This window comes from Cheilinus undulatus, linkage group 3, assembly GCF_018320785.1.
Source record: "Cheilinus undulatus linkage group 3, ASM1832078v1, whole genome shotgun sequence".
NCBI lineage: Eukaryota > Metazoa > Chordata > Actinopteri > Labriformes > Labridae > Cheilinus > Cheilinus undulatus.
Window position 1 is genome coordinate 25,075,855 of NC_054867.1, and position 13,842 is coordinate 25,089,696.

Below are 13,842 nucleotides of genomic sequence, written 5' to 3' on the forward strand. Positions count from 1 at the left end.
ATTCCCCCCCCAAATTCAAACCAATTCCCAAGAAACCGAGAAAAAAGACGACAAATTCCCAAATTTCAGTGACACTACGTATAATACCCTACATATCCAAATATATTCAGTAAAATTTCAGAGAAAATTCAGGGAAAATTTTGCATTAAATTCTCCCAACACTTCAAGAAAATTACTTAAACTCCAATGGTCCTTTCATCTTTTTTTCCCCCCTTTTTTAACAACAAAACTTATCCTGCTTTTTTTAGAACTACTGTGTGTAGAATGAAGTGGCCTTTAGAGGAACAAACTTGGTAAGAAAGAATGGAATATAATATTTATGGGTATGGTTATCTTCGTGTATCATTACCTAGTTATAAAAATGATATTATTTCTATTAACTCAGAATAAGCCTCTTATACATACACAAGGGGTGTTACAATCTTGCACCACCATACCACAGAAGGCAGTAAATAAAAGTAATTGTTTTTTCTACATTCCACTGGTTTCCATAGTTACTGCCAGACGCGAGCATTCACCCTCAACAGGATACAATTTGACAATACTTTACTGATGATTTTGGAATGATTCTTTTGGCCAGTAATGTAAGACGATTGCTGATGATGGTTTGGGGAAGCTTAGGAATGCAACGTAGCTCCTTGATGAACCTCTTTTAGGGCCCAACGGATAGGGTGAAGAGAGAAATAGAGGAAAGGGGTGTGAGGGAGAGTTGTGAAATACAAGAACAAAAGCGGAAGAGATGGGCAGGTTTTTATTCATAGAAATGCAGGAAGAGGCGTGGTTGAGGTGTGGTCCTGCTCCTGAGAATTTGCTAGAAGTGTCCCTTGTGACCTATGATCTGAATCGTAGATGCAACTAATATTCCCAATTTGACATACTGGGAACCATACTAAGAAATATTGACCTTTATTAGATTAACATTAGTCTCGTTTATGTGTATGTTGTACAACAACACACACTAGAGCTCTACGTTTGGAAAAAAATGTTAAAACGGATTCAAATGTAGGCTGCCATTGCAGTGCAATGCACTCTGGATAATTTAAATTTCAAAAAATCTTCATGTACATGGGGTGCAGATGGCCTAGTGGCTGGGTTGCGCCCCATGTTCATGAGCCCGGGTTCAAGTCCGGCCTGTGGCTCCTTTCCTGCATGTCTCTTCCCCACTCTGACATCCCTGTCTCTATCCACTGTCCTCTCTTAATAAAGGCATAACCCCCCCAAAAAGGTGACACCCCTTAGAATTCATATAACATCAATACCCACAGAGCACTGCACTAAATTGGCAGTCTACATTTCATATTGCTATTAAAATGTTCTCTAAATGTAGAAATCTAGATCCTAGAAACTAATGTTGATCCAGTGAAGTCAGCATGTCTTAATGGGCAAGGTTTCTTTAAAAATTAAATGTTTAACTTATTAAGAGTTTAGCCATGAAACAGTGAAAAAAGTTGTTTCTGCAGGATACTGCTAATGTCCTCATCTGATGCCACCCTGCAGCGAATCGCTATTTGAGGCATTACAAATTAAGATACAGAAACTGTTTTGTCACTGACCGTTTTGTTTGCTCTGTAGGTTTTGTTGACTGAGAATTAACTTTAATCTGTATCATAACCAGTTAAAAACTCCTCCCAGAGGCTTCAAATCTTTTCAGCTGACATCCTGCTATTCAAAACCTCCATTAAGGCAGAAGCTGGTATTTAATATTGAGCAAGAGTTTGTGCATGTCTAAAAACAGCCAGCTTGTGGGGTTTCTGTGAGGTTTTGAGCTATCCTGATGAAACCATCACATTAACCTCAGTGCAGTCTGCAGGTCAGCTGTCATAATGGCTTGAATACTGAGAGACGTTGACAAAACAAGCTGTGATTCAGAAGAGACTGCTTCATAAAAGACAATCATGAAGTTTTGATGAGCACCATAAACTCTGAGATGTGTGAGCAGAAGATGTTGTTGACAATATCAGATTCACTGGCAGGACACAAGGCCTTTGCTGTCTCCTTGTAGCACGATCTCCAGAGACAACAAGATCCTTTCACACATTCAATGCAATTCTGAAAATTTCCCAGCAGAATTGTCTAGGAAAGCTGTATGTAAACTTAAAAGGCTGAATATATAAAGGCCTACTTTTCCAGACTTTTTCCTGCCACCCCTTTAAAAAAAGGCTGCAAGAAGTCAAAGTGGTAGTGTTGTGAGATCAGGCCTAAAATCAGGCTTAAAGTCATCTGGCATGTAGCCAGCCCTCCTTAAAAATCAATTTATTTTTGTCATGCAAAACTTGCACGTAAATATTCACTGATACAAGAAACTAGAAGAAAGTATGAGCTGATCCAGTTGCCTTAAATCTCAGCAGTCCATGATCAATGAGGATAATCACAGCTGACAGCAAGCAATGACCTATTTTTTTTTTTCTTTTTTAAACTTTAAACCAGTGTTCATCCAAGTCAGGAGCATCTGTCAGTCTTCATGTGACTTCCTCTGGCTTCAACGTGTCACTCTGCTGTTTGGCTGTGGGCTATCATTAGGCTACTTGTTTAAATGTGAAAACAAGCTGAGCAAATTAGCACTGATTAATTATCCATTATTAGAATAAATTATAGTGTCAGTTGCATGAGTTGTACTGTTTTTACAAGGCCTCCGATGAGTCATCAAACCAAAAATACAGACCTAAAGCTGCAGCCAAACAGGAGAAATACTCCTCGCAAACAGAGCCAATATTTAGGCGATGTTTGCTGTCGGAGTGCCAGCTCCGGGTATCTGGCCTCTCCCACCCACACAGATGAAAGCCAGCTCCTAAGTGGCAGTGTCTGCTCTGCATGCACCTCCCCTGTCTGACAGGAGCCCTGCACTGAGAGAGCCAACACTGTGATGGAGCTGATGGTGTGTGTGTGTGCATGTGTTTGCTAGCATGGCACTCATTATGTATTCAGTCAGGAGTTATATCTCCCCGTTTTTCAATTTCTCCCTTTTTATTGTTTGCCCTTCTCTCCTTTTATGCAGAATTCACAAGCAGCTGGGATGGATAAAGCATTTTAATGAGCCCTAACTGATTTCTGCATTGGCTTTAAACTTGCTTCAAGTTGAGGCAAGGATAAAGTGTGGTTGAATTCTGCACGAGCGGCTGTGGCCAACAGAGTGGGAACGTGTTTTAAGCCAAATCCTTCAGTTCAGCTATGCACACTGTCACTGCCCTGTACTCTAAACTCTAGAGTCTCTAACATCCACTGTATCACAGTCTGGCCTTTCAAAACTCACTGTTTACAACCAATGGAGAAAGCTTGCCTTGATTTGTTGTGAACATCATCTGCTGTACTGTGTTTTATTTAGTTTCAGATACTGAAGCAAGGGCGGTCATAGCCTCAGAGGTGGTGAAAGTACACAAGTTCTTCATTCCAGTATAAATACAGATACTTAAGAAGAGACCCTGGTAAAAGTAGAAGTGCTGGTTTGTCTTCTTTGCTGCTTTAAAAGTGTGTAACTACTTTGACATTTGTCACACTGTAGGTAAATTATACCACCAGGGGGCTCTCAATCAAAACAACAGCAAAAGACAATGAGCAGAGACACCCTGCCACTTCACATAATGAGGGAGCAATGCTGGTGCTGGCCTCTCTAGTTAATACCGCAAGGGTGTCAGCGATGGCGAAGTATTCTGGGATCAGGATTTAGGTCACTCAGTCATGCTCAGAGAATAACTGTGGTTCATCACAACATGCAAGCAGAAGAAAACATGACTGAGTTTCAGCAACAGAATGATAGCTACCAGTATCAGTGTTACGCTTCTTTATGTAGCTGTCTTGACCAAAATAGCCAGTGTGCCGGCCATGGCTTTTCATTCTTTATTTCATACAGAACAGTGGTTAAGTTCTTGTAAAGTTGGCGCTAAACTAGAGCTATATCTGAACTAATCGCCACACTGGAGGCAACCATTACAGATGGCTAGTATAACTAGTTCTCCTAAAATGATGCTGATCAGTCCGAACAGTGTTTGTTTGGGGGAATCCATTTGCTTTGCAAGGTAATATGTAACATGCAGTATAAGAATAATAACAATAAAATCTACATACTGTACCTTTAACACCTTGAATAAGATTAAAAGAAGATATCCAAAGAACCTCACATCCTACTCTTTCTGTGCATGTGTATGTAGCATGATAACATGCAGTTTTGTATATGTGAGAAATCCATAGACGGGCACTAGATTGACCAGAGTTATTAAGCATGGAGAAGGAGCGCATTGGTTATACTAAACCACCCACAATGCATTGCAGCCCTCAGACAATCCAATTTTGGAGTTTGTCAGCCAGTAATCAGTTAGTGTAAAAAAAAAGCAACTTTACAGGAATATTTTTGTAATGTTAACAAATGAAACTCTGCTTTTCAGGCTGACAGTCATGCATGCATAGAGGATGGACTTTTAAGGACAGAGGAACAGCAGTCCAACTGTTTGCTTATTATGCAGTACTCAGTAAATATGTTTGAGTATTTATTAGTAGTAGTACGATGTGGTGTGTAGTTCTGGACACACCAAAAACATAGAAAAGATTTTAAAAGAGAATAAAATATTTGCACCTGCACATATAAACCTGACATTTAAAGCTACAGTATTTACAAAAATGAAAGGCAAAACAAAAAAGCACAATCAGCAAGTGTCTCTCTGTAATCTGTTTGTCCCTGATGTTTTTTTTTAATATTAGTTTGTCATATGTGATATGCACAGATAATTGATGTTGATGGTGGTTTGCAAAGTGCCAAAATGAGTGATCCTCCCGATTAATTCAGTATAACAAGGCTGTTCTGAAAATTAGAGTATGCAGGGGGTAAAATCAAAGCAAGTCAAAAACATAAATACTCAAATTGAGAATGACTACTGTTAAACTGTTCTTAAATGCATTAATACATATCTTTCCTGTACTAGTCAGCATAAGCATGGAAATGACCAAAGAGACTCCAGGTCAGCAGCTCAGATTATTCACACAAGGCTTCCTACACTACAATTCTGCATATCTGTTTAAACCGAATGACTTCAGTGAGGCTCACAGTGAGATCCACAGGTGATTCATCAGGGATTCATTATCTAGCGGATGCTCCCACTGCAAAGGGATCTAGCTCACTAGATTAATCTATCTGTCATGGTTTTCTAAGGATGATGTATAACATTGATCAACAGACGTGAGGGAGGGCATTTGTATCAGCTCTGGACACAGATATTTGTAATGAGAACACTAGAGGATCAAACTGGGAGTCAGGGGCTAAAAGAAGACATTTAGCTCAGATGTTCCTTTTTTTAAAGCACTTCTAATAGAGCTGAGATTCAGCCTCTGAAGAGAGCTTTTCCTTGCCGTGTCTCTCTCGCACCAACTGACGTCAAAACATGTATCAGATGATCTGGGAAACTTTTCAAGGATCACACATGCAAATGGTCATCCATCCTCCGCCCAGGCTGTGTTCCACCCACTCACGCTGCTCCTCTCTCTGCCGCTCCACTGCTTCCGTGAGACCGAAGCAGAAACAAAACGTCTCAGTCCTGCCAACTCTGTGTGCATACGTCTTTGTGAGTGTGTGTGCATGTGAGTGTGTTTGATGGAAGCCCACTGGGCTGTGGTTCTCTTAGTAGTCCTGCAGCGGCAGCAACTCGATACAGTACACACACATTTTTGTTGCTGATCCAAGCTTGTCTGTGTGCCATGATTTTGGTTCAGTTCAACTTGTTGTAAAACACTGCTGTGCACTGTTAAAGTGGAGAACATGTAATCAGTGTCTAATGAACACTGTGTGCCATGTTGTGAAAGATGGTTTCATGCCCTCAAGTCAAGTTGATTTGTTGCTGTGGGCTTTGATTTAACCTTTTATTGGCGTTAAATCATATTTTCATGTAGTTTATTTTTTACAAAAATAGAGCTGAAGCTATTATCTGAACATAATCTCTACTACTCTGTTCCAAAATTGAAGGTAAGCAGTGTAAGTTGATGCCAAAGTTACACTTTTCCTTCTTTGTCAGTCTGTCTCTCTTCCCCCACCCTCTTCATCTGACTCTGTTGTAGGAAGAAAAGATGTTTCTTTGTAAGGACGCACTGACTCACTCAGCTGCTCCAACAGAGCTCTCCTACCTCTGATTTACAGCCAGCTGTGGGATTAGAGATTTCTGCCTCTTTTTCAGTTATTTACTGCACTATCCACCAGTCTATGTTTCTGCTATTTGTACAGAAGTGTTTCTTTAATCCCAACACAAGGAGGGACATGGTTGAAAAGAAACAGACAAGAACCACAGATCCTGTTGTTAGTGATTAAAACAGCATTAAAGGGGAAATATTATGCAAAAATCACTTCTTCAGGCGTTTCCTAACAAAAATATGTGCCTTTAGCCTGCCCACAATTCCCTCAAGTACCAGAAACCCCCCCCACACACACACACAAACACACACCTTTCAGAAAATGTATGCTAAAACAAGCCATTCTCAGATTTTCCCCTCATGATGTCATGTAGGGAGTTAGCCTAGAGTAGGTAAAATATAGCAGCATGAGTGCAATCAGCCAATAGTGTGCTTATCACAAGCAAATCATCTGCCTGTTAGCTGATTTAACTTATGTGTGCTGTTTTAAGTCAGTTTTAAGTAGGTGTTCTACACTGTACCTCAGACCAGTTTATGTTTTTTGATGGCTGTTCAAGTTGCAGCTCAATTTCAAACCAAGGTCTTGTTAAAATAACTGTGGTTTGGTCTCTGCAAATAAGCATGTGTGCCTTAATGTTGGGGCTGAATGTGAAGGTGTTGAGGTGTCACATGAATACCACTTACTCCTGAGTGAGAGCGGGAATGTGTTGTGTCTTTTCAGCCAGTCTAAGTAAATCTGGATGTAAGGCTGTTTTGTAGCTTCAGTTTAAACATACAGTGCGTACATTGGGTACTCTGTTACCTTCTTACTATATTGAATTGAGGACTGTTCAATAAAAAACAACTACACTTTTTAAGGTGCATAAAGTTTATTAAGTGAACTGTAAAGCACTGTATTTGTTTCATGGATGAATTTCTATGAATGGGAGGAAAGCTGCAAACTACTTACAAAGCACAGCTTCCTGTACCTGGAAATGTCTTGTGGGGCCACAACAGTTCATGGGGGTAGGGGTTTGGAGTCTTGCATCATGTGGGACACATGACAGAACAAGCAGCACAAAACATGAAAAAGATACAGCAACAGAACAACCACTTCCAGTGTAAGTTCATGCTTTCTTATGCAGTGTTGGGTAGCGTTACTTTTGAAACTAACTCGTTAGATTACAGTGTTACACTGAGAAAAGTAATTTGTTACGTTACTGCATTACCTGCTTCTAAAACTAACGCATTAGAGTACTTTTGCGTTAACCTACTAAATTTTAAAACCCTTTAGCCACTCGTTCCACTCAGCGGTTGTAAAAACGACAGATAACGACCACACTTCTGCATTTGAATGTGCAAACTCTAATGCCGATGTACAGCTTAATTTACAGCCCATAATCTGTATCTGTGCAGCCTGAAAACACCCCCTACAGACAGGTAAACATTTACAGCTCTTTAACAAGTTCACAAACTGACAACAAGCTGAGCAGAGGCAGACAGAATCACTCCAATGCTGTACGTAATAACAGTGCATAACTGGAACAGCTGCATAGCTGATTCAATGAAAGCAAACGGAGCTTTTAAACCTATGTTTCACCAGGATGCTGTTCTTGTCCCTTTTATCCAAAAATCCATCATAATGGGGATAATTCCTCAGTGGCCTGCTGTCCTCTCTGTCATCTCGCTGGTTCAACAAGCTAACAATGTGCACGTACTGGCAGAGAATGTTCACCTTCCACTGGCACGTGCCAACGTGACTACAGGAAGAGAGAAGGACTAACAGAGCAGATGCTTCAAGGAGCGTCCTTTTTTTCTTTCTCTCTTTTTGAATCCACGGAAGAGAGAGGAAATTTTGGATTTTTCTTTCAGTAACAGATTACTTTTATGAAAATGTAACTAATAACGGGATTACTTGAAATGTAAAACTAATACGTTACGTTACTCATTACCCCCAAAAAGTAATCTGAGTACTCTTTGTAACTTTGTAACAGTCTTTCATGAAACTTCAGCCCTGATGTGGCTAATATGGAGTTCTGGGAAAATTCCTGGTGGATCAGGCTGGTTTTAGGGCCACGAAAGCCAAAGTAAAGTAACAGATCGGTCTGAACTGTTACCTGTTCCCCACTAATGTTGTAGATTGGAGCTTTTAAAGTTGCGTTGCAAGGTTACAGTATGTGTCCGTTTGACTAGAAACACAAATTTAACATTTTTCCCTTGAAAAGGATTAGTCCCTCTGCCCCAAGAAAGTCAAGATGATATTGTAACATGCAAAGGTGGCGCTGAAAAGTTATATTAAAAAGCAGAAGCTTTAGATGCTTAATAGGTAATAAATTAGAGCAAGCTCTAATTTCTTATTTCTAATTTTGTCAGTCACATCTCTACGAGCCAATCAGAGCAACAAAACACGTGACGTAGCTGCACAACGTAAACCATGGCGACTGTAGACATGTCAGTATACAACTTTTGTCGTTTTTCAAAAGAAAACAACTCAATGCTGTTCTTTTTTCTTCTTTCAACAGAGAAATGTTGTCAAGTTCTGATAAAACTGACACTTTAGCAGCCTCCACGCTAATCTCTTCCACCATAATTGCACCAGCCTCTTGTTGCTGCTTGCTTACGTCACGACTCCACCGCACCTGAAAGTACTGCCCCTTATCGCTGATTGGTCCTGTCACTTTCTAACCGGGCCCAGATGATTCAGACGGGAGCTTTGCAAGATGCCAGTGAGAAACACGGAAACGGGCATATCCATCTGCTTTGCAAGGTTACCATTATACTCTATTCAAGCCATCTAAGCATGCACAATTTGACAAGGCATGATGTGATAACAGAACATTCTGCCATTAGGCGACAGCCCCTCACAAAGCAACTGCCGTTCATCAAGCTAGCAGCTTAAAAAAATGATCAAAAGTAGATAAAAGATGTTTACTAGAAAAGCACTCAGAGAGCGCAGACCTCTGCCATTAGCCCTATCTCCCAATAGTGAAGTATCCTTTTAAAACAATCCTGGATCCAAATGGTGATCCGGATCACTCCCAAAATCTACTTCGATTACTCCCTCTCCAGTGGGGTGGAGACACGGTGAGGCAAAGCATTGGCTTTTGCTACATATGGACTGTCATGGCAGAAGCACCCATGGTCTCACTGGACAACTGAAAGTCATGGCAGAGGGTGAATATTCCTCTATTCCTCTCAGCATTGTGAGTATTCTCGCTACAATTTGCTGTCTTTGTCTCTGTTATGCTCTGACTTGCCTCCTCAATCGGGCGCGTGTCTGGGACCCGGTTTCAAAAAGTAGCGTTTACAACCTCCCAAAACACTGTTTCTGTGTGGATGAAACGCTGATATGACAAAAACCTTTTGTGTAAACTCCTGAATTCTTCTCCATGTGGACGGGGCATAAATCAACTCCTAGTCCTTTCCCTGGATAGTCAGGTTCATTTGAAGTGGTGTTTAAGCACATTTGAACCCTGATGTGGACCAAGCAAGTGGACCCTGGTGCAGTTCATTTGAAGTATGAAAGCAAACTGGTGTTCTGGCAATTTCTGCTGCTTTGTCGAAAAATGTAACTGCAGTGAGAAACGATAGCGGACAACCTTCGTGTCTCTCAGTTGCCATTACAATGAAGGGTTGTTGGAACTAAAAAAAAAAGGAAGACTTTCTCTTGCTTTGAAAATCATTTGAAACATTTGAGGTGATCTAAGGACTAAACTACAGGAGTACGTATTTTGAATTAATATGATCTGCTGGTGCTCAACACAATACTAAACTACACAAATAGTGTTCTTAAAATCTTAACATTGAACTTCGGTGACCCCCAAAAGTCTAAAGAATAAAGTAGTGTGTAGGTTCATACTCTACAGAAACAGGTGATTTAAATGAGAGATTTCTAATTTAGATGAGCTTGAAAATAAAGTACATGGTATGCTTCACTGCTCCTTACGATGAACTGAATGCTTAGAAAAGTGTCCTCTCTCTGCAGATTTCTTCTGGTTCGATGCTTGGAACAAACTTGAACTGTATTTTGGAAGGGGAACTGTTTTTGTGACAGCTTTTATTTGTAGAGCTTGAGTGGAGACATGGTTTCATGTTCCCAAAGCAGGGTATTGTATGAAAATGAATAATTTATTGTGACAAGTGTTTCACCTTCACGGTGCAGTATATTTTGAGTCCACATGAGTAGTAAGAAGTAGTGAGCTAACACATGTCTGAATCTTTGATTCTATTTCTTTAGACAAATGGATGAGGTCATGGTTTAATGCACACTTGAGAAAAAAATGAGTTAATCTGAAGGTGAAAGAAAAAGAGAGTAGATTCTTCTTCGGTGTCACAAAAGTATTTATTATTTCATCTGAGTTCTGCAATGCCAAACTCCCACCCCTACCACCCGCTACCAAACATGTGCTTTTGTACCAGAGGCAGGGCGTCCTTTCAGAATCATCACAAATATGTAGTCAAAGTGCTGATAAGAGGCTCAGATTTGAAGAGATTACAAAGGATGCAGAGAGGAGCTGACATTGTAATAGAGGTCCCTCAGAAACACTTATGGGTTACTTAACAATAACCTCTGTAAATGTAGCCACACATGAAGGTTAGCTGCTTGTCGTCTCATACAGTAGTCACATCAGAAAAAATACCAGGCATATTGTATGAGTTCTGTGTCTGTTGTGGCATCACTTTGACCCAAAATTAATAATGAATCGAGTGTTTCCTTCTCTAGGTGTCTGTCCGACTCGGGCAGGGGAGGGGCAGAGCTGTGTTTGGTGGAAGCCAAGGGCAAGTGGCTTGTCATGTCAGGGGTATTAATTTATGATTTCCATCCCAGCTTCTGACCCCATCACCTCCATTAGAATGCAGCCTTTGTAATTTCATGGTTAATATTCAATAGCCACTTGTCCCCTGTGCCCGCTTTGTGCATGTGAAATTTCTGGAGGGGGTGTGAATCATTTTTGATTTTTTTTTTCTCTTTAATTTTGTGCATGCGTGTTTGTGCATGTGTGTTCATGAGGAAGGAAGTGGGGGTCAATGATGACAGCAAGGCTTCTTACAAAACAGTTGCAGATGTCCAGAGATGCCCTCCTTGTTTCTCTACTCCCACAGAGGGGCCTGAATCCCCTCTCTGTCTGACCTGAGTCATTTCAATGGCCTCCCTCATGCACACACAACGCAGGCCGGGGACAGCACTAACTTACAGTAGCAAGTCTTCAGGGCCAGATCTGACCCCCCTATCAGTGAACTGAAGAAACAGAGGCTGTCCAATATTTCACAACACTTAGATATGAATAACAGTGACTATTTCCATGAAAGTAACAGCTTGGGAAGTTATAATGCAAAATCAGAACATCAGAGGCAGAAGAAGAAGACAAAGTCCCCAGCATTTCTCCACACATCGATGTACTGGCCTGAACGCACATTCCTACTGAACGACTTTGGCAAGCCTTTAAAAAAACACATTAAAGAGCTCTGTTCTGCATGAGCCCAGTTGTTGCTCTGTTTTCTCCCTTTTTCCTCTCTGTTTTCTCCTCTCAGCTCAGAGAAAGCTCATCTCGTGGGTTATGGGAAATTTGCAGATACTAAAAGACAGTGAAGTAATGAAGAAATAATAAAACACAGCAGGGGAAAGATTAGACTAAAATGAGAAAACATTATCATAATACAGATCCAACATGTCTACCCCACATTCACTTTATTAAAAAATGCCCCTGCTGGCTGTATGCACTCGTAGCTCTAGCACTTCAAAAACTACTGTTTTATTGATCCGTTGATTTCTTTGTGGCTTATTTTGTTTGATATCAGTGGTTTTTGACACGATTTTATGTGAAGTTCTACCATAATCATACACAACAGGCTCAAATATCACTTCATAAACTCCAAATAACCAACTCCCCTTTTTTGTATGACTTAATAAAATTTGATTGTTTTAAAAATCTGTTGCAAAAGCTTTAATGTTAAGGTTGACTATTTTAAAGTTTACTTTCTACAAATGATGCATTTCACTACATGGTGTAGTTGACATTGTTTTACTCACTAACAGTGCCTATAAAAATGTAAAGAGACTAGTGGGAGAGGCCACCAAGACACCTATGACTACAGTGAAGGAGAGACTCTGCATACAACAACTGTTGCCCAGGTTCTTGATCAGTCAAAGCTTTACTGGAGAGTGGCAAAGAGAAAGACAGTGCTGAAGAAAACTCATTAAATCTGACTAGGTAATTCCTTGTCCCAGGAACTCCTAGGGAATTCCTCAGAAGGCAAGTGGAAGACTCCATGGTCAAATGGAAGAAAGTTCTTTGGTCTAATGAGACCAAGATGGTACTTCTTGGACACCACAAACACACCATCCCAACTATGAAGCACAGTGGTGGCAGCATCATGCTGTGGGGATGCTTCTCAGCAGCCAGCCCTGGAAGGCTTAATAAAGGTAGAGGGTAAAATGAATGTGGCAAAATATATGAAAATCCTGGAGGACAATCTTGTTCAGTCTGCGAGATTACTACGGCTTGGGAAAAGACTTATTTTCCAGCATGACTATAACTCAAAGGGAGAGCTGCACAGAAATGGTTTGAAGACAACAAGGTGAATGTTTTAGGGTGGCTGAGTCTTTTTTGTCATGAAAGCCAAATAGTATTGACCATGATTGATTTATAAAATCAATAAAGGGGTGAAATATCCATTAGGCCGAATACTTTTTATGGGTGCTGTAGTCCAACTTCTCTCTATATTAAGCATGACACTTGATTTAAAAAAAAAAAAAACGTATTCTGTCTTGACTATTCAAAGCACAACGTGGTGTACAAATGTTGAGGGGAATGACATGAACAAACTTGAAACCAGACTGCACACCCCATGGACAACAGCCTCTATGTGCATGGCCACAACCACCTGGTCATTGGCGCCACATTTTAAGCCATCTTTTAAAACAATTTGCTTGTTAAAACCATTGATGAGTCTGTAACTGGCTATAAAACAGACTGAGATTAACACTGACGCCTCTGTGTGGCCAGTGCAGTTAAACGAGACCATGTGATTATTTCATACAGGGTTATTTTAATACTCTTAACCACTGCTGCAGGGTAAGTGTCAGATGAAGTGAGTTGTCTATTTTTTTTTGTTTTTTTTGTTTTCCATGGCAAACATTCATATGGAGTGATCAAATTTAGTACTTAAAGAAAGCAGGATGAGATTTTCAGACTAAAATGTCACCGACACACAACTCGAGATCCATAAAAGAAGGTAGAAATCTATGATGGTGTTACACCCTGCCCTAAAGTGGCTCTACAAGGTAAATAACGGACCACGATATTACCCAATAAGTTTACATTAACACCTTTCACAAGTCAAAAATAAAGAGATTTACTATTTATAGACAAAGAACTAAATCATGACGAAGCTCAAAAAAGGACCAAAACACCCGACTAGTAGGTGACATGCAGCAGTCCCCAGTCCAAAAGCCTCTGGTTTCTGAGGCTTACTCTGGGTTACAAGCATTAAGGCCAGGTGCACCTTGTTGAGCAGCATTCAGTGGCTTCACCAGGGCAGAGCGGAAGACAACAGCTGGGGAGAAGGGGCGCAAGGAACAGGGAATGAGATACAGCCCTAACAACAGTCACAAATGAAAAGTTCCTCACTGAAGCTTTACACTCGTCCTAATGTGCTGTTGTGCACTGATTGACCCATTTGGGGTTGAGGGCCAATCCCAGCTGTTATTGGATGGAAGGCAGGGTACTCCTGGACTGGTCGCTAGCCAATCAC